This window comes from Ammospiza nelsoni, chromosome 2, assembly GCF_027579445.1.
Source record: "Ammospiza nelsoni isolate bAmmNel1 chromosome 2, bAmmNel1.pri, whole genome shotgun sequence".
NCBI lineage: Eukaryota > Metazoa > Chordata > Aves > Passeriformes > Passerellidae > Ammospiza > Ammospiza nelsoni.
The window spans coordinates 19,402,863-19,422,191 of NC_080634.1; the positions used below are offsets into that span (position 1 = coordinate 19,402,863).

General features: G+C 42.7%; 1 protein-coding gene across 1 annotated transcript in view; it reads right to left on the bottom strand.

Annotated features, from left to right (window-relative positions):
* Window positions 1-513, bottom strand: part of MYH15 (myosin heavy chain 15) — a 45,815-nt gene extending 45,302 nt beyond the window's left edge. The window contains exon 1 of the mRNA XM_059466931.1: window positions 496-513. The gene's annotated coding sequence lies outside the window, so the exon portion shown is untranslated. The remainder of the gene's footprint in view (window positions 1-495) is intronic.
* Window positions 514-19,329: the final 18,816 nt, after the last annotated feature.

The following is a 19,329-nucleotide window of genomic DNA, read 5'->3' on the forward strand; positions in this document are numbered from 1 at the left end:
GATGGTGCATCCAGGCTTGGAAAAAAGGGACTTTGTCTTTGCCACTGCGGTGGCACTGCCTGGCCAGGAAAGGGAGCCCAGTAATGCTCCAAGGGCTGTAACTCAGGCTGGATTAAAGAATGCCTCGGACCAGCAAGCTGCTTAAAATTGCAAATTGCGAATAAACCATCATCTCTCGCAGATGATAGAGAAGGCAAAAAGATGACTTGCAGGCACTGGCTAATCATTTCACTCAGATGCATAATTACAGGGGACCTGACACTTCCCTAAGTGGTTATTCTGGCTGGATAAATGAATGCACTGATGTTAGAGAAAAAATATGTATTTGCTACTCTACCATTCGATCAGCATCCTACAGTGACAATCACAGGCTAGATATTTACTGATCCTACTGCTAAAACTTTAAGCCACATGAAAACCTTAATCATATCAAACCCACAGTACAGTATTAGAGCACGGCACCCACACTTAAAAGTGAGAGAGGTTGGTACTCACCCTGGAGAGCACACAGAAAGTGTCACGGCTCTGCCTGGTCCAGGCTTTATATGCCCCTATCTCAAGGTCACTGCTGATAACTGTTTAAAGGCATCTGCAGTTTTCCCCCATGCCTATATTTGTCTGCTGGATCCCAGCTGAGGAGACAATGAATGCCCAGGGAGGGGACACGTGTGGCTGTGCCCCGACAAAGGGGGCAGGAATGTCAGTGAGGAATGGCACTCTTGGTCTCACCACGCCTCGCCATGCTTTCATTCTTGCTCCATGACTTCATGGAAGAAGCCTTTCCTGCTTCTGTGTTTTCACTAGGGCAAGAATTGCTTTTCCAAGTGCTTCAGAACTTAATTACCGTGGGTTCGTGGGTGTGTGGGTGTGGGTGGGTGTGTGTGTAAATTAAGACTATTCAGACATGACTCCTCTGGAATATGAAAATCAAAGCTTTTTGCACCAGGAATAAGTTATTATTAAGGGAATTTGGTTATGTGAGCCAAATTCCCTTCAAGCAACAGGGATAGGAAGTGGGCTCTCGCATCCCAGCCAAGGGCTTTAAAACCCCTTTTTGGGCCCCAGGAATTTTAAAACCAAGACTACAGGCTCAGGTTTGGAATACACAGGTGTTCCCCAGTTTATGAACAAGTCAAGACAGGAAAGAAATCTAAGAATGTATTGAGTCTGCCCAGAAAGTGAATCACAGATAAAGAACAAAGTAAGCATCAATTTTAGTGAGCCCTTTGCTTCAGGAAACTAATTTATGAGTCCCAATTTAGGCAATGTCTGGCCTTTTTATTGTAAACTCATTTTTCCCGTGAAACAAGCACCACGAGTAACTCAGGTCTCATTTCATTGCAACCCATAAATAACAAAACAACTGACACTGCCAGACTGATTTGCTTTTACCAGCACAGGTAGATATATAGGTTTCCTTTGGTTCTAGCATAAGCTGAATATAAAAGCAGAAAGGAAAATAAATACTGTGAATAATGCTTGTTGGCCACAAGGGAAGACAATATATTTGTGCTCTACAAAACTCAATTCCAAGGAAGCAAGGAGGGAGCTTATCCACAACTTCATTGAATTCCTAGATACCCACAGGAACAAGTGGCTTGGTTTGTGACCAGGCAAGAAGGAAAATGTCTGCATAGTGAGTCTGCTATTTTTAAAGCTGTTATGCTGATGACTGGACAGGGACAGGTTGTACAGACAAAGTTGGTTTGTAAGAAACAGGAATTTCTGGAAGTGATAGGCTCAAAGACAGGAGACTGATGTGGCAGCTCTGAGGATTTGAGCACTTTGGTAACTTGGTATTTTTAGCATTTGGGGAATGCAACCAAGAGATAGAGAATCACTACTGCTGTGCTAGAGACAAGCTCACCTCCAGACAGACTGGAGAAAAGAGTGCTCTGCTGGGAGCAGAGACAGGGATAAGAGCTAGGGATGGAGCTTTCCGTCCTGGTCTGGCTGGATTCGTCTGTGAAAGGAACTTGCTCTCCAGCTGAACACAAGCAGCTTGTGTCACATTCTAGACCTTGACTGGCTGTCACACTCACACCAGAACTGCCACCTAGCCTGCTGCTTTAGAGGTGTTTGGTGCCCTGCAGCACAGATGTGTGTCAGACCTCAATCACCATCTTTTTGCTTTATATCTGGCAAAAAAAGAATAGAGAGGTGGTGATTTTGGCTGCTGAGGTGAACAGTGAGTGGTTGTGTAAACTCAAGCAGATGCTTCTGATCACATAATTGGAAACAAGGTAAATCACAAGCATCACCAAGCTTTATGGACATTGTTAATCTGCTGAGGTGACTGAGAATATGATTATTTCAAGCCATGAGGATACAAAATGCTGACACTCTCTCCCTCTTGCTCCTCTCTTACATAGCCAGGAGCTTTACTTCCAAACACAATATTCTCATTTACCACCTACATTGCTTAGAAGAAGCCATCTTCTTACAAATACGCTGTTATCACTTACATCTTCTCTGTTCTTCAAATATTCAGCTTTCATCAGTCCTGCATGAACACTACAATCTTGCTCCCACGCCTCTCTTTTCTTTTTTGGGGTTGCAAACAACTTTTTCCATAGCTAATTCTAAAGCAATTTCAATGCTTGTGCTGCTTAGAAAGGGACACAGATAACTGGTTCAAACACAATCAATTTATTTTCTTTGCTAGCCTGATGTGAATGGATGCTGCACATTAATCCTGCCTTTCTGGAGTTTATTTGCTTTCTCTTAATATGAAACAGACATTGCAACACATTTTCCCTAGATTAAATTTGTAACAGGGACAACCAAAGACTTTGTCTTTTGCAGGGGCTACTTTTAGAAAGGTTAATGCTGGTCACTGTTTCTAGGGAAACAAGGGTCTTTGATAAGGAGCTCTTGTGACTAAACTATTTTTAATAACATTACATATTGGAAAGGAATGCAATAACATTTATCAGCTCTAGACAGAAGATAGTGTCAATATTGTGGTCTAATATAGAAAAGTTGACATATTGGTTCTGTAAAAAGCTCAGTTATGAACCCTCTCTATTTTCTTAGACAAAAAGATCAACCAGCCAGCTGGGTTTTGACAAAAGCTGGCCTTTAGACTACTCTTAATGAAATGTTTACTGTAATAACCTGGCACTCATGAAAAGCAAGATCAGTGAGAGAGAAGGACACCAGTTTAAGAGACAGATGCTTGGAGAAAACATCTTTGCAGTCAGGATCCTCTGGGTTGCTCTATAAAAAAAGCAGAAAGACCATCACTCTACAAGATGCAGCTAAAAAGAGTGAGAACCTATTGTTTTCCTCAGGGGCTTTTTTTGGTCACTGGTCCATGCTGCTGTTGCAGCTTCTATTTAAAAAACAAATGGGAAAGAACCAAAATGACTTAGTTGGATGAGGAAGTTCATCCATCTGGGAATAGTTTCAGGAGACAAAAGGTGCTAACATCTTATTCCGGAGCAAAGCCAGGCCCACTCTGTACAAGTGATTTATTTTGTCTTGTGAAGAATTATGTTTTAATTCCTCAAGCCACTGATGGCACAAAGCAAAATTGAAGGGGGAGAGAAACTTAGATTTAAAAATAGTTGCACTATGCTACATCTCTTAAGGATGAAAAAATTGGCACTGAACAGTACATTGAAAGTATGTTCAAGACAGCTAAGATTCCCATTATTAGACCGGAGATTTTTCAGGTCTGTGCCAGCCTTTGTGCTCCCCCTGCTGCAGTGCCTGTGCTTGGCCATGGACACATGTACCAGTAGCCTGAAGAGGTATCAGGAACATATCTTTACCTTCCTTTCTTTTTAAGGAAGCAACATAATTTTAAATATTTTTCCTCAATTAATTCTTTGCTGACAGCTACTGTGTGGTGTGACAGTAGAACGGAAATTTAAGTCTCTCTATGGAAAGCATCTGCTTTCATACAAATATGACTTGTGAAATAATTCCTAAGCCACCAAAAATGTTTTAAGTGGCATTTAAGCCACTGTAATCTGTGATCTATTGCTATCAACATGCAAACCCCTGACACCTCTCCCTGTTTTGAGCAGCATGGGGTCAGCAGGGACTTCAGAGCATTAACCCTTTAAACCACAGGAGTGTTCTGATCTTCCCAGCTTGGCAGCGTCATTTCTCAGCCCCTGATCCCATGCCAGGCTCAGTGCTCCAGGCTGCAGCAGCATGCTCCCCTCCTAGTCCGGCCTGGGACAATAAACATTTCAGAGCTGTCACTGCTGCCTCTCCCCTGCTGACATTCAATCATTACGGTATCTTAAGGACGTTTAAAGAGGTCAGGTTTTTAATGGGAGAGCTTGGCTTCTGGGAGTGAGGCTGACAGCCTTTTGAGAGCAGATTAACAGCACTGATAAATCAATCTCAGACTCACTCACAGCCATAAGAAAAATAAAAGGATGAAAAGGGAACCTAGTTCAATAAATGGTCTCAGTTCTTTGGCTCTGAGGATGTACCGGGGGAGGGAAAGAAGGCTTTTGTCGTGTGCCTCGTCACTCTTCTTTCTCCAAATTTGACCGCATCCCGCACTCCACCAATGCGCTCTGCTGGAAGTTTTCCAACTCCAATGATCTTGAGCATCTCACCCTGCCCATCAGGTCAGAGATTAATGGCATGTTTTGAGAATTGCAGTGCCTCCTTTTCCCAACTATCACATAGCCTAATTGCCATTAGTGAGTTTTGGGTTGCCCTCCCCCATCTCACCTTAAACTACTCTGCATTATCCATGACCACCAGGGGAAGGCAGGGGGTTAAAAGCACTAATAATGCATGTAGGCAGTTCAGGTTAATCTTTTGAGTATTCATTAACGAAGCCTTTGTTTGCATAGCATGTCATTGGAATTTCTGTAGTCCCACCACCAATTCCATTAAACCTTTCTGAAGCTAATAGCAGAAGTATTTTAGTCTTGATCAATGCAAGGCAAAAAAGAAATCTTCTAAGCGTCTCTCTGGGGTTTGTATTACGCAATCTGACTTCAAAGACAGGGCACTTCATTAGCCTACTTCAGCCTCTGACTATGATGCACTCTGTCTGCTCAAGCAGCCTGAAAATCGCATTTCCATTTCAATAGGCAGCGCTGTCCTAAAATACTCCTAGGTCTTCAGACACAACATATTCTAGCTCCTGGTGCCAAGCTCCTGCAAGACAACTTGCCGTTTTTTGGATTTTTTATATTTCAGCTTCAAGGATTCAGAGCCTGCCCTTCAGGTATGGATAGGGGTAGTTGCTGATTTTCTGGTTTTGCTGCTGTGGAAGCTTATTTTTTAGGTGAGCTGAAGGGGAAAGAAGTAAAATATTCATGCACAGGAGGTTTTGTGATTTTTCAGTTTTTCGCTGCTGTAACTCTATGAGTCATAACTCGACTTTCAGTCAAGGATTGTTTGCCATCTTTTGTTTACCTTATGCCAACTACAAGCTACACTAAAATACGCAGAGACAGTTTAATTGGTGAAACAATTGTCATGGGGATACTTTATTAACTTTGCAAGTGCTGATGGAATAAACCCAATGTGATTGGCATGATGTTAATTTAGCAGAAGAACACTGCAGGAAGGAGACTGTGTGAGTTTTTCAGCATTTACATTCTGTAAGGAACAACAAAACATTATTTCTTTCCAAATACACTGGGCTGGTCTCCTTTGCTGAAAATTCAGTCAGCAAAGCTTCTTGAAATATTAAGGCCAGTTTTTAAAGAAAATCTATTTCCAGGAGTATTACCTTCTGCCTGAAAAAACACAAGTCTGTGCTTTTCACATGGCCTAATGATTTGACACTTTTTGTCAGTTGAATTTAAACACCTCCAAAAATGGACATGACATCCTTCTCTCCATCAGCAATATGACTGGCTAGTGTGAGCATTTGAGTGTATATATAGGAGAAACACGCATATATATTTATACATCTGTGTGTATGTCTATAAATATCTATACATATATATATATATAGACTTATAAATGTGAAAACAAGTTCATTTTCTAAACCTCTCCCCTCCCAGCTGTGATGTTCCACACTTAGAGCTCAGTACCAGATGAAACAGCCTCTTCCTTGGAGACCTGCAGAACTGACCCTGCAGAGCTGCTGTACCACAGCTGAGCCGGGGCAGATCCCCCTGCTGTGCTCCCCGATGCTGGAGCTGAAATCCTGCCCCCAGCAAACCCCCCAGCACACCGGGCTCAGCCTCTCCTCTGCACAGGGCAGGGCTCCCATTGGTGTGACGAGCACATCGTGTCTGACACCAGGGTAATTTCTGGAGAGGCACAACGGGGCGAGGTGGGAAAGGGGGGAGCTGTTCCAGAAGGGCAGAGCCAGGAGTGATGAGATGACAGGAGTTACAGGAGAGAGGGATGGTGAGAAAAGGCTGTGCTGGACCACCCAGAGGAACCTATGGATGCCACTGGAGAAAGGCTGCACCACCTACCGAGACCAAGACGCATGGAGACACCATCACAAGAGCAGCCCGGCATCGCCTTTGAAGAGGACAACCAATTTTGTCACAACAGTGATAAAAAGCACAACAGCAGCTGAGATCTCCAGTGAGGCTACAGGCACAATTCTCTTCAGAGTCACACTGGATCAGAATTGACTTGAGTTGATTTCAAATATATTTTTCTTTATCTTTTTTTTTTTTTTTTTTTTTTTTTTTTTGTAACTGAAATATGCACTTTGTCCTTACAGGAAAAAAAATAATGAAGGAGGTGGAACAAAATAATATCAGATCATATACTTGAGGCTTCTTGCACAAAGCCAAAGTATCTGCTAGGAACGTAGTTATACACATTTCAGTCTCACCCAATGGTCTAGAAAAGAAAAGGGAAAGAAAATATTAACATATCCAGTATGATGATGCAAAGCTAGATTGCTGTAAAAGTGCTGAACAGGAATGGAATACATTCCCTGCCTTACTGGGCCCCTCTGAAGCTTCACTTTAAATACCAGTAGCTCAGCAGCATGAAAGCACTGAAGAACTCATTTGGCAAGATCACCAACCCAGGTGAGTGACTCATTTTCATCAAAACTCACCCAACAGAAAACCTTGGGTTTGGATCTATGCAGCATGTCCCACAGCAGCTTCTCACCAGCAGGTTCATCTATTCACATCTCTCCACCAGCAGAGAATTTGGGAACAACCTTGGTTTAAAGTCTGTTTACCACTCTGTGGGTGTACACTGTCATTCCATCTCACCTTTCCAGATGCCCTTCTGCAGGTCTGGTGGCTGTGCCTTGCTTCTGCTAGAGGAGAGAGTGAGATCCAAACAATAACTCCTGCAACAAGGGCAACAAAATAACATTTTTGTTTATATAGCTATAGAAAAACCTATATCATGTTTTAAAAATCAACCTGATGTTTTTCTGAGGATCCAAACTTACAGCAGGAGGAAAATATGCTATATAAAAATAAGAAAAAAAAAGAGAAAAGAAAAGGAAGCTGTATTTTTTGAGTTGGATCATTCTGCCTCTTGCCTGTCGAGCAATATGGTCCTGGTAGCCTCTCTGGTTCTTCTTGTACTGCAGTTGATGAACAGGAATTTTCCAGAGCAGAAAAATCTCCCTTGTTGTCATCACCCAAATGTGCACCAGAACCACAGAGAAGGAACTGCAGATTTAAAGTTCAGGCGATTTCCATTGGATTGCCAGCATGGCCTGGAGGCCTACCTTTATCCATTACTGACACACCTTCATAATTCAAGATATGCAAGACATCATGATGAGAAGAAAAATCAAATTAAATAAATGGTGTGATGCCGGAATTGCTGTCATCTTTCTAGGAAAGGGAAACTGAGGCAAAGGAAGGGCTACATCCATGTAAATAATGAGGCATTAAATTCCCACTATTTCTCTCTGTGGAGTTACAAGAAGATTGCCTTCAAAGAAGGACTAGGCAGTGTGTTCATGGTCATGCTGTTGGACCAGGAGCAGAGCACAGGCAATAGGGCTGTAAGAATTTGACAGTGCCCTTGGAGCAAGCCCTACCCTTCTCCATGGGCAGACAGGCTTCTCACCACGTGGGTCATCTTTGTCACACTTACTTGGGTTTAAAAGTAGGAATTTTACCTGTGTAAAAGTGAATGGCAAGTTGTTTGTCACCCAAGCAGTTTATTCTGAATGAAGAATGAGAGGAGCAGATTTTAGGTCCCACACGTTTAAGGAGCAATGCACTAATTGGCACTGCTTTTCACAGTGCAGGCAGATACATTCAAAGGCAATAGCAATGCCCTTTATACTTCCAGTTACACTGAAGGAAGATTTGGCTCACTCTTTACTGGACACACAGACTTGGGTTTTAACTATTTGCAACAAGTAGAAAACTATCCTGAATACACCTGAACTGCTTACAGTTTTCTACTGCCACACAGGATGTCTGTACCTTGTCAGGTAAAAAGCATGCCCATTAAAGTATGACACCAATGAGCAGAATTTATTTCAACAAGAGAACTAATCAGAAAGCAGATGTATAGACACATTCCCCAGAAATAATACACCAAATGACATTTAAGTAGTGGGCACCATTCTGTCCCATACTCAGGCAATGCAGACAGGTCTTACTGATTTTTTTCATAGCATATGCATGAAGTTCAAAGTTCAAACCCAAATATTTCCCTAACCAGAAAGGAGACACAGTCTTTCAGACTACAGATTCAAGATGTGTTTTAATGACAGTTTAAAGAAAAGTATGAAGCTTATGGGAGGAGGTCCAAAAGGACAAATGAAACAGAACCTTCCACACTCTCCCCATTCCTGATACCTCAGCCTGTTTGTTGGCAGTAACAATGTGTGACACATCACATGGGGCTCTGCTGAGATGAACTCCACACCCCTGACCCTGAATCACTGATAAAGCCATGACATGGAAAAAAGAGCAGCCTGAGTGCCTTCACAACAGCCAAGCTCTGGGACTCAGCAATGCCTGCCATAATCCTGTTATCTCCTGTAAGTGTCTCCTACCGCTGTTATCAGCATCAGAAGTGCAGAGGTATTAGCAATAGAAAGGAATTTTGGCCCTGTGCTCCCTGGCTGGATGGGGTTCCTGTCTGTGTCCCACTGTCCCGTCCAGCAGCAAGGAGCCCAGCACGGGGAGCACGTCTGTGTGTGTGTGGGGGGGGGGGGGGGGGCACGGGGGGCCAGCCCCACGGCTGCTCTGCGTGGGGGCATTCCAAGGGAATCCCAACCAGCCACTCAGACATACCTGAGCAAATTCAGAGCATTGGGTTTTCCTCAGCATCACCTCCTTCCCCTCCCTGCCCTCACCTAAGGACAGGATGCTCTAGGAGGTGCCGTGTGGTCTCCCTTCACACCTTTCTCTTCTTGGACTTGGGGGAAGGCACATGGCAGAACAGACCTCATTGCTTGTGGCTCCACTTTTACAAACCAAGACAACCAGATATGGGCAAAAAAGAACAGCTAGCAGAGATTTGTTTCAATCTTACTCCTCCTTTATTCATTAATGTCTTCAAAGATATCCCATTCCTCCCCCCAGAAACCCCTCAATGAAACAAGTGTGGACACTTCACCTTGGTTGCTGCTGCAACCTGACAAAAGATAGTAAACACTGACATAATTAACAAGATTCAGAACTTGCCATGTTTATCAGTTTCTTTGGAGATCTCAAATATCAAAAAAAGGAATTCAGTACTTGCTAAGAGAATATCTTCCCAGCCATAAAGGATCAGAGTCCCTAGAAGAAGATCATTAATATGAAAAATGCAAATACAGAGAGGATATATACCATCCTCCCCCACCAATGGTATTTCTGATCAGCCAGTCTAAGTAAATCCAACCCAGCATTTATGTACTCAGCTTGAAGTAAAATATTAAGGACAGAATAACAGTTAGGAATATGACAATGATGTTGCCTCCAATGGCCTCCAACCAAGCATCACTAATCCAGGAAATTAAGAGATGAGATCAAAAGGAACCCAACTGAATTGAAATAAGAAACATGCAGCTACAGTCTTCAAAAAGTCTTCATGTTGTGGCACAGATGAGGACAGATCGTGACTAAGGGATCTGTTTGTAGTCCTATGAGACTTTTTAGAGCTGATTCCACCTTTCTGGATTTATTGAATGACTAATCAATAACACTAGCATTCATTCATTTTATCTGGCTTTTTTTTCCTCCCTTTCAGGAAGTTCCTATTTCAAAATGTCTTTGTGGAGACTGAATGAGAGGCACCAGCTGGGGCTCCTGTACAAGATTTCTGTCCTTCTGGAGGAGCAGAGTGCTATTTTAAGGGCAGAGCCACTGGAGAAGCATAAGACAACCAGCAGCCACCAAACTCTGAAGGGGCTGGCACCTGGTTTGCCTGACTGAAGCCTCACACAAAGCAGCCCATCCCACACAGATTTGGCTTTTAATATCGGTTAGGGCATTTTTTTCACTAAAGGGAGAACACATACAAAGAAATGCTGGAGGGATCCTACCAGCAACAAACGTTCTTTGGGGTTCTCCCTTGTTCCCAGCAGCAGACAAGGTCTCAGTGGCATGGGGGACATTTCAAGCAGAAACATGCAAGCCATTCAACCATTAAGCCATTTAACCTTTCAAGACTAAAGCTAAGTGACACAGCTAATCCACCAGTGAAAGTCTGTGTGTTCTCTGTCTCTCCCATGAGTGACATCCCAGGCACTGCAGAAGAATGATGGTAAATTGCATTTTTTCCAGTTTCATGGTGGAACTAGTTAAAATTTTTTTAGGCTATACTCTGGATGTAACATTAAATACAGCCACTGCTAATAACTTAGCTTAATTATTAGCTGATTTATTAATATACATGCAGGCAGAAGATTTCAATTATTTTTAATTATATGGAAAGTTCCAAGTGTCTTTTTTATTCCATTAAAATCGTTCAAAACTCTGTAAAACCTGCAAGCGCTTAATTCTTTACATGACAGTTTTTAATTAATTTGAACTCAGGCTAATTAAAATATTTGTAGATTGCAACAACCTAATTCATTTTTAAAATGCAAGCTTTTACATCTGCAGCAAATATGCTCTATTTTCCATTGGGATTAAAGATCCAGCCCCTGTTTGAAGTGCAAAACCCTCTTCAGCCTTAACAGTGGAATTACAAGTGACAGCAGGTAATAGAAGTGCTCCATTGGCGTGGGCTGTGTGCTATAAATCACCTCCTGAGCATTCCCAAGTCCACTGCTCCCACTTGCATGAAAATCTGTGTGCTGGAGACAGAAACGAGAGTTTCAGGAAGACTTTGGTGGTAACAGCCTTGGCTTAACCCCTCACTTATCAAATACTTACCTCTTTATGCAGCACTGGATAAAGGGAAAAACCAATGGCCCACTCTGACAGCCACCCTGCAACAAAATTTGCTAGGTATCCCACAGAAACTCTAGCTTCAGTGGGTAGTTTCAAAAAGGAAAGGCAAAGGACTTTAAATTTGTAAGCAACAAAAATAAGTGGTTGTGCTACAGATGTCTCACTACCCACAGCTACTTTTGTCTTCACTGATGATTTCTAATGTCATTTGACAAAGGGGAAATGGCTCCAATGACAGCCCAACAAGTAGCTGGCTGCAGGCTGGACTATGAAACCAACACAGTTAGGAGTTGTTTTTGTCATATCCTGTATCTCAGAGCCCAGGCTTGCTAGCACCTCCATAATTTCCAAGCCAGAATCATGACTTGCCATTTCCACCCCAGAGACAGAGGAGAGTCCCCATTGCTGGAAAGCTGTAGGATGTGATTGGACCAGGTGCTGTACAATTCCACCTGGGCTCCCTTTCCCATGACGGTGGACTAGATGATCTTCCCAGCTCCCTTCCTACCTGGGCTGTTCTATGATCACTAGGGGCACAGAAAAGAAGAAACTTTTCTGTAGAGCAAAACAAAGGCTTAAGGAGGACAAAGGACCTGATCCCACGTTGCTTAGATTTTGCTGCTTTCAGTCTGCGCTGCTTTAAAGGCGTGAAAGTCACCAAGTCCTTGACTGGCATGAGCCAAGTTGGATTTTCATCACGACACCTTCACACAGCTGCTGGCTATGAGCTTCCTTCATATACAAATATAGCTAATGTATACAGTGATTGTTGGCTTGGTTCCTCCATTTAGAGTGAGCAATGCATATAGCCATAGTAACCAGCTCCTGCCACCGAGTCCTCCTCTTCTGAAGGCAATCCATTTATGCATGGCTCTGTGAAGAGGAGTTCACATTTCTCCTGTCTGGAAGGGCAGGAGAGGGAGTTCTGGCTCTGCAGTTCTGCCACACGCTGCAGACACGACAAGGAGTGACCTTGGCTATTGTTCTGTAAGTGGTTTTCCAACATGTCACATGCATCTGTTACACACTTATCGACCCACTTGAGTCTGTATAAACCAGCCAATATTCTCTTTCCTAGGCAGGGTTATTAAAAATGCATCATCAAGGTGCAGTAATATCTCCAAATAAAATTTTTAGTCAAGGTATTAATAGTTTTAAGATGTTGCAAAAACATTTTCAACGAGTTCATGGAGTTTCATAGCAAAATAGGCTTGTAGCTAACATTCACATTAGCATTTCTCCTGCCTAAAGGATATTGAATCTGAGGACATTTAGCTTTTAATGCTTTAAAGATATGAGCATGCCAGAGCCTTTAACACAAGATAACAAAATCCAATTTCACTTGTCTTGATCAGCCTTTGTAAGTGTTGCTACTCAAGTGCTGAACTCAAGTCCCAGATCTGATATAAGCTTTATCCCTTTCTAAATGGGTAAAAATAAACACATCCTTTCTTATCCTTTCTTGCCCTTTATGGACACAAAAACATTGCAAAGAAGGAAGAATGCTTGTACTCTAAAGAACTGAGCCAAGCAGCAAAGATTACCTCAAAAGGGCATGCAGCAACTACTACTTTAGTTGTTGAGCTCTTTATGGTAAATAGTGGTGTTTATATATACACTAAATATTCATATGGCAGTTTAGACTGCACACCTATAAAAGAAATCTCACCTCCTTCCCCAGAAAGCCCTAAAGAGGTTACAGAGACCTTTGCATAGAAGAATAATATGCAGAGACCAAGAAAAAGCCTAAAGCTATTGTGGTATTTTTAATTGCTACACAGTACTTTACTGAATGAAAGGGAAGCTGGCCATATGCATCAACAGTGGAAAGCAACTATTTTAGACAGCAGTAAAACAGGTTTGACCTAGATGCCTGAGCCCAGAACTTACCAAAGCCCAGCTGGCATCAGTAGCCCATGTAATCCCTGAGCTGTGAAACATGAGTGCAGCTATCCAACAAAAAATTGACAGTTTCTATCAGTGCTATGAATGTTCATAGTTTAATATTTCAGCCCAGCAGAGCTCTCATCTGAATACATGTCCCTGTTAGATTTTCCTGGGACTGATGGTGTTTAATGAGTCTGGGAGAAACCCAGGAAAATGTTATCACAGAACAACAGACAGAGACTAATGCCAGACTTCAGCTACCCGATCTAAAATTGTTATCACACTTCAGTGAATGGAAAATAGTTCCCAAAGATTAGGACCATTCCTTCTATCTCTCCTCTAATTACTTTCAACCTGAAGTTGTGAGAAATGGAAGAACTCGGGGGAGGTGATGGTGCAGGGGACACTCTAGTTTGTGTAAGACAAGCCCCATCCTTCTTAGGTTGTGGAGCAACCCCCACTCTTATATCCATCTATTACACTACATGGCTTAGTGTTATAGTTTTTTTAATTACATGCATCACACACAGTGGTAAAATTCTTACAGATTTAAACACTAAGACTTTTCTTTTAAATCCTTTCCCTCTTAGACTTATTTACATAAAACTTCAGCTTTATCTCAACAGGATAATAAGGAAAGATAGAAGGGACTTAACAAGTATTATGTTCTGACAAACAGCAAGTTATCACCTGGAGAGCTGCAGCTCAGGACTTGCACTTGCTTGTGTTTGGCCAAAAGGCTTTTCACCCTCTAGCAATGGTCACTCGCAAGCCTCCCTTGTAAGCAGAGTTTGTAAGCTAATAAAATACTGACTGTAGCTTAGGTCTAGCTTCTATCTTTTCTTCTCACCAACTTATGAATAAAGATGACAGAATCATCAGGCCTTGAGCAGTTAGATATATAATAAACACGGCTTGGGAGCAGGAGGGAACGAGGGAAGGAAAAATGTCATTTGAGTACTCCAGGCTTCAGAAATAGAACGCAAATTGGAGGCTGTGTGACCTCGCACCAGCACCTGCGTGCATAAGCGCTCTGCTTGCAGTGCTGTGATTAGATGCTGTTTTTCCCCTGGGGGCTCTGCCTCATTCTGCATATGAGATAGGTCTGCATGGGGAGGAAGGCAGAGTCAGGTGGCAAAGGAGACTCTACTGTCTGCTTGTCCCTTTCCACTCTGTTGCAGAAGCTGCCTTCTGTATGAGTCAGAAGTGGGAAAAGAAAGATGATTTTAAGATTCAAGTAATTGCTTGCTGCATTAGTATGCCAGGAGGCTTCACTACAAAGTACCTGTGGGATGGCAAGCAAGCCATTTACACCAACTTCCATCAGACAATTACCATAACTGGTCGTATTTCCTACATGGCTGGAGGTTGAAACCCCCAGTTTGCATGGAAATGCTGAGAGGAAACACATAAAAGTACGGCATGCCAGGGCTGCAGCCAAAACCACCCAGGACCAGCCTCTGGAGAAATGGAAAGCACACTTGTGCATGCAGGTGTGAAGTGCTATGGAATAATAAATGGAGGTTTTCACACAAGGAGCCCCAAAGCAGCAGTTTACCCCAATGCATCTTGGTTCCATGAAGGCAATTGTATGTGGATACTGTAACAGTAAGTACCCCACAGAAATGAGTGACTGAGAAAGGCAAGACATTACATATTCTATTTTAGGGTTTTATAGCTACAGGCAGGCATATCTTTGCACATATATAACCACTGAATATGCTCAGCTGGAAGGGACCCTCAAGGATCGCTGAGTCCAACTCCTGGCCCTGCACAGGACGTCCCAGGAGTCACTCCATGTGCCTGACAGCATTGCCCAAAAGCTCCTTGAGCTCTGTCAGGCTGGTGCGGCAGCCACAGCCCTGGGGAGCCTGTTCCAGTGCCGAGCCACCCTCTGGGGGAAGAACCTTTTTCTAACATCCAACCTAAACCTCCCCTGACACAGTCTCATGCCATTCCTGCGTGTTTGAGCACCGTGTAAGCAGCAGCAGCCTTTGAGCAGCTACACACTGCAGCCCTGCTCTGCTGACGCAGGGAGAGGCAGGAGCAGCCTCTGTCATGGCACTTGAGAGCAGAGCCGCCTGTTAACCCCTCTAGGGGAGAAGAGTCATCTGGGAGGGTAGCACGCATCTGCCAGCCCAGAGACTGGGCAATCCAAGCACACCTTGCCTAAAAATACAGAGCACTTTGGCCAGACACTAACCAGAATGGATGCTGTTTCCCAGCATATTCATACACACTCGTCCCCCAAAAAACAACTTCTTCCCTGGATAGTGAAAGGCATGAGGGCATGTACTTTGCAGAACACAACTAAAGCAATAGCACAGTGCCTCAAAGCATATTCTGAGTTTTTGGTGTTGAAGCAAGCCACGCAACTGATACTGAAATGAACACAACAACTCTGTGATTTCCCACTGCCTTAGAAAGCCGCAACAAAATTCACTTTGTTTCATCTCATCCTGAATATACGCAAGAAAATGAAATGCTTCTTTCAAAACTTGATTCACTTCCAATTACTAGATACGTGACAAAAATAAACCAAAGATATTTTCCTCAGCTTTGGCATCAAAGGATAAAAAGAGGAGCAATTAAGGCACTCACCATGACACATGAGCAAGCAGAGATGGTTCCCACACTCCAACCAAGATTAAATAAAATATATTATAACTGATCGCCACTGGATTTTTATTCCTTTTAATACCAGGCTTATCAGTAGCCTCTGGCTTTTTAAATTACAATAGCCTTACATTTCCTTATATAAGGAAATATATTTCCTTATATTTCCTTTTACACCTATGGTGTAAAACATGGGTGAAATTCAATATTTGAGTATCAATATAAGCAAAGAATACACCCAGACAGATTATTCTGAAGTAAAACTGAGTCAAAACAAGAGTTGTTTGCTTACAAAATTAGTTTTTAGTAACTTAATACATGGTAAAAAACCTAAGCCAGATTGTTAGCTCAGTTACTCTAAAGAAACATTTAACCAGTACAACATTTGTTCTCTCATGTAAAGGCTTAGCTACATATGGGTAAATCAAGGGCTGGCAATCCCTGCTATGAGGGGGACCCCAGCAGTATGAGGTTCTGCATGCAGAGATAACCTTTTCAAACATCTACAAGAGCCTTTGGAATTTAATCGGTGCCTATTCAGTGGAAACTCACAGCCTGGACTAGAGTCTCTGTAACATAAGCCAACCACTTTCAAAGAAACTGCAGTCAACTATGATACAGCCAAAGAAATCTGGGAGTTTTCACTCCTGTCTTAGGATCTGGTGACACAATCTCCCCTTTCTGTGTACTCTCGTCTTTCCTTATCCCAGAGTACAAGCAATGCTGGAAATGTCTCAGAAAAATAAACAAACAAAACTGTGCTCTCTCCCTGGGCTTGCCATGTTGCAAGGAGGAATGTGCAAGCCACCTCCGTCACATTTCTCAAACACTGATAATTTCTGACGCAGAGCTTTAGAAGGAAAAGATGTTTTAATGCCCTGCAGGCAACCAGTGCTTTCAAAGTCCATCTAAGCAACAAGACTGCAATTCCCACTCCCAGGTAACATGCTGTCCTTGGCTTGTCACTTCTTTACTGTCACTTGTACAGTATGCTGTGTTCAGGACTGAGATTGCGTACTGGCTGAAAAGATACTTCAGATAACACCCAAATATACTTCAAGATCCTCTGGACCTTCTTCCTTCCTGCCTCCCACTGCCACACTTCAGTTCTGTGGGAGGTGAACCCACAGACCTTTCTCACAGCAGGTGCCTTACCCCAAACACCTTCTGTTTTGTTTCTTTGTCTCTTATGTATGGAAAATACATAAGGCTACCTAAATGAGAAAGTTGTACCCCAATAGTTTCATTATATTCCTTTCCCTTTTTTCTCCACAAACCTTCTGCTCAGAAGATACTGGTAGGGGAATGCAGCATGCAATGTTGTGCTTACACACTTCTCCTGGGACAGTGGGGCAAACACCACAAAAGTTTTAATAGTTAAGCACCAAGAATTTGCATATTTCCATTTCCAAAGACATCCTCTGTAACCAAGCCAAATCTAATGTTGGCAAAGTGTAAAGTGGCTGCAATTGTTTGCTCAACACCCAACACCCAAAAATAATGGGTCAGGAAGACTGACTATACACTGGGAGCAACATGTCACATAAGGGATCCCATAACTTAGTTCCCATTTTTAGACAAAAAGCTAATGGCCATAAAAAAATCCCAACCCAAACCGAACTCCACCTTCTGCACTCAGACTCCACTGAAAGCTCAATTCAAAAGTCATGTGGTCAGTCATGCAGACATAAGAGGAAACACAGAGAGGTTCAAGTGTAACGCTGAGCATGAAACCCATACAAGGACCCAGCTGGCTCCTAGTAACTGCCCTGTACAGGAATCATCCACAAGACAAAATCTTCCAGCTAACCAGCAGCTCTGCAGCCAAGAGCATGAAGCAGTCTCAGGTCAAAGAACAACGTGTCAGAAGGGACACGAGGTTGTTCCTTAGGAAAGTTTTCACGTACTGCAACAATGAGAACCTCAGGCACAGGAGATTCAAACAGAGGCTGGGCATAAAAATGAGACTTACATTACCTTGTTACATCTGCTCTGCCATGGATGCCCTCTTGGATACAGTTGAGCATAACAACCCAGACTGTCATTCAGGAGGCGGGGAAGCACTTGGCCCTTGTTGTCAGGTGGGGTCTGGGACTCCCAGGATATTTACATCAACAGCTATACAGCTTCCAGTGTGGCATCACTCAGCCTATTTACCCCTCATTTCTCTGCACTCCCAGGAAAGGATCCAATTTAGATTGGACTGGGGTAGAGAGAAAAGGATGTGTCACTGGGGACATAAAGCTAGCAGACTGTTCCCAATTTCAGCACTCTGCAGCAGGGAAATTGGTGAGGGAGATGGAAAGGAAGCATGCTTCAGTGAACAAATCTGAAGATTTCAAAAGTTACCAGATGGGAACGCATGGAGGATTTTATTTATATATAAACCAACTCTGCAAGGTTGAAAGCATTTTTTTGAGAAATAAGTACTGGCCTAAAAATACCTCATCTTTGGCTGCTAACAATAAACTCTAAGAAAAAGGAGCAGAGAACCTCTTCTTACATCTTCACAAGAATGTTGAACCAAACCTATAAAGCTGAGTGTCATAATTTCAGTGGAGTCTCTCCCATTTTTTGCCTTCACTTATTCCAGAAAACTGCACTGCTAGATAATTCTAGACATGTCAGGACATGTTTGAATCCAGAAAACTCTAACCATAGCAGAGAGCTGGCATAAATCCTGACCAGCAGCTATCACTTTCAGCACTGCTGAACCTGTAGCATAAGTGGTTTCTAAATTTCTTTATTCTGAATTTTATGTTTTGTTTACACCATCACTAAATAAATCCTACTGATCACCATGAGCACTAAGTACTTCCTAAAAAATCTGTCCAAGATCACAGCAGCTGTTCATTAGATTGCTTTTTTAAGCAGGCCTTCTTACCAGCCCTTTATATTTAGGATCACTTTCTACTTCCTACAGCAAGGTCATGCTTTCAGTTTGTAAAGCTCCGGATTCCTACTGTTTGTGCAGGATATTAACTTCATCCTGCAGTTAAGAAAACTCCAGCTGAAGTTTCACAAGGTTGGGAGGAAAAGGTTTTTTGCCTACATGACATGTAGACATGCTGGCATGTGCCAGCACAAAGACCTCAGCACAGATATTCTGGCCACACTACTACCACAAAGCTCTGCCTTGTTTGTAACAGAGATAAGTATGGGGTGAGGGTGACAATGAAAGCTGGGAATCGGTTCAGGTGAAGCTTCCCATTCCATCTTCCATGTAGGATGAGGATGATCAATTGGACTTAATTCAAAAGTAAGAGTAGCATTCTACAGACTATTTTATCCCAGAGGTGGAAAAGACTCTACTACTAATAGATCCAAACAGCACAAAGGAGGCTTCCTAATTTCAATAAAAGAGATTTAGATTTCACCGGGGAAAAGCAAATGGTAGGCACTGTCAGTTGGAATGAGTGGTGAAAGAGAGGTGAAGAGATGGAGAATAAGGGGAAAATGAAAGCCTAAAATAAACCACTAGCAGGGAAATAGAAAAAGATCAAAGGATGCAGAATCTAGACTAAAGAGGAGTACTAAAATGAAGACAACACACAATAGG